We start from the raw sequence: 3,038 nt of genomic DNA, 5'->3' as shown, positions 1-3,038 counted from the left end.
CGGGGGAGGACTGCTCTGACATTGACATCTGTAGCTGGCCAGTGACAACAATCTGTTCCTGAGGTCCCTTCAAATCCCAGTGCTCTGGGGGAGGGACAGAGAAGCACCAAAAAAAGCTGTTTGTGAACTGCCATATGCCATTTTGCAGCTGCATCTGTGAGTATCTGTAGCAGCAGCAGAGAGCAGCATCTGTAAGGTTGGCTTGGTAGCAAGGCACTACCAAGCTGCAAGTTGTAGTCATTGTCATGAATCCTTTCCGATTTACCCATGCCTACCCTTTCCCCAAAATCCTGTTATTTGTTCTTCTTATTTTTCCCCCACAAACAAAAAGAAAGCAGTGCTTTGCCTGGAAAGCGCTCAATACACATACATTTATTACACACACACACACACACACTTTTTTTCCAGCACACAAAATATGAAGTGTGTTGAAAAGGCAGGTGCCAGGTCTTCTGGATGGGTAGGCAGAGGGGGCAGAAGGAGAAGTGTAAGTGTTACTCAAATTGGCAATTGCTCAAATCACGAGCAAGACTTTATAAAAGGGGATAAGGCAAAGTGTTGTTTTTATTGATCACATGAGTTAGACATTGAGGTTTGGGCACACCATATATACAAATGCACACAAATCATCATACACATAATTACACACAGGCATACACATACATAAAACAACCATTTCATCCACACACACACCAGATACAGTTACCAGCAATAGTTGCTCAATATTAGCCCAGGGTGACCAACCTGGGCTTCCTGAGTAGATGATGATGATCTGAAGATAGTGAATTTGAGATAACAGCTGGAGTGGGGTGAACAGATGCCTCTGTGCTCCGATAAAACAGCAGTAGAGAAAGAGACTCACCCAACTTGGCATTTTTAAAGTGTTATTTTGTAGAGATTGGCATCTTTTGTTTTCGTGCTTTGGGTTTTTCTATACCCAGCTTCTGTTTTTGCGGTTGTTCTTTTGTCTTCAGCTTATCTTAGCTTTGGAGTGTAAGCCACCTTGTTGCTTACATAAACAGTTAAATCTTCTTCTCCTGTCTCTATTCCATTCTCTCACCATTCACCCTTTTACACACACTCATACATAAAGGCTATGCAGAGTTTATTCACTTATGTCAAGCAGAAGGATACAAAATGGAGTTTTCAAGTTGCTTACAGGACAAGACTAACATGATTATATTTCACTATTATTACACTCTATGGTAACATCAGTTACATTAGTTCAGTTTATGCTACATAAGCCCCCACCTCCAAAACTTAGACATAGCCTCTTCCCTAGCACTAGCAGGCATGACACTTCTGGTGCTGGTGGCAGCAAGGAGGTGGTACCTGTGCCTGCATCTGAACCCCCTCCAATAACACCAGCCATAATAATAACCATAACACACCAGCATGACAAGCAGTACCAGCATGACAGTCTCCTACACTCCCATTTCAGTTCCCAGCCTGATCCTTCCAGTGCCAGAGGAGGAGCTGGATCTGGAAGTAGGAGACCTGAGCGCCCTAGCAAAAGAAATTCTGGGGACCAAGGAGGAATCTGAGTTTGTTCTTCACTCTGCTCCAAGTTCCCCTAGAGGCAGGTCTCCTTCCCCAGAAGGCAGTTTGGAGGAGGTTGAGGTAGATGTTGTGGAGGCAAGTGGCTCAGCTGAGTCTGTTCCTCCTGTTGTTGTGCCTCTGAATGCTGAGGAGGAGGATAAGGCACCCACACCCCAGAAGTAAGGGGGTAGTGTGGTGTGGGATCATTTTGAGGTGGCAGATGACCCCAGGTATGCTATCTTCCTGCACTGCAGATGTAAGACCAGCTAGGGCAAGGAGGAGAAACATTACAGCACCACAGGGATGCTGATACACCTCCTCAGGTACCACCCCTTTGCCCTTACTCCTCCTCAGCCTGGCACTAGTGTGAGCATGCCCAAAGGGAAGTCCCCCTCTTGCTCCAAAGCCTTCATCCCCTCAAAGCAGAGGCAGGCCACCCTAGAACAGTGGGGGAATAGTGGACACACAGGGGGACACACAGGGGATGCATTGCAAATGCAAGTGAGATCACCCAGAGCTTGCAAATGTGAGTGAGATCACCCAGAGATCCTCAGCCTGGCACTAGTGTGAGCATGCCCAAAGGGAAGTCCCCCTCTTGCTCCAAAGCCTTCATCCCCTCAAAGCAGAGGCAGGCCACCCTAGAACAGTGGGGGAATAGTGGACACACAGGGGGACACACAGGGGATGCATTGCAAATGCAAGTGAGATCACCCAGAGCTTGCAAATGTGAGTGAGATCACCCAGAGATGCTTGCTCTGTATGGCCAGCCCTTCTCCCTAATTGAGCAGCCAGGGTTCAGGTGGCTCATGGCACTCATGGCCCCATCCTACCAAGTGCCTGCATGTGCCACCTGGTGCCCTCCCTGTATGAGGCATGCAGGAGTTCTTGAGGAAGAAGCTGTGCAAGGCAGGTCTGCAGGTGGCTTTTAGGGCTGTGCAAAATGTTGCTACCTGTTTTGTTTTGACTTATTTCGAGCTCAAGACAGTGAAATTAAAATGAACAAAGGACTTCAAAACAACCTCAAAATGAAACAAGAGCAGTTGAAACATTTTGAAACGTTTTGAGTTTTGAAGCGCTGGGGAGGGGAACTTAGCCTGATCATAGTGCTGGGGAGGGGAACTCAGCTCAGCTGGGCTGAGTTTCCTTCCACAGCCCCATCGTAGCATTGGAACAGCATGGGGAAAGTGAAACTATGTCAATGAATTAGAATGTAACAGTGGTTTCAAACCAAAAAAACCCCCCAAAACTCGAAACGAAACATGGTTCCATCAAAATGGATGTTGAAGTGGAATACTGCTGTTTTGCACAACCCTAGTGGCCTGGCATTTCACCTTGGACATCTGGAGCAGCCAGAGTGGTGATCACGCCTACACTTCTGTCACGACGGTGCCTGCGGGAGGGCCGTGAGATCCCTGAGGTCCCTCGCACTGTGTCAAGGCCGGCCCAAGGCACCCTCTTATTCTCGCCCGCCACGTCTTGCTGGTAAATATAATAGGGAG

The sequence above is a fragment of the Alligator sinensis genome, unplaced genomic scaffold (genome assembly GCF_000455745.1).
Source record: "Alligator sinensis unplaced genomic scaffold, ASM45574v1 scaffold887_1, whole genome shotgun sequence".
In the NCBI taxonomy this organism is placed as follows: Eukaryota; Metazoa; Chordata; order Crocodylia; family Alligatoridae; genus Alligator; species Alligator sinensis.
This window is presented reverse-complemented; position numbering follows the sequence as displayed.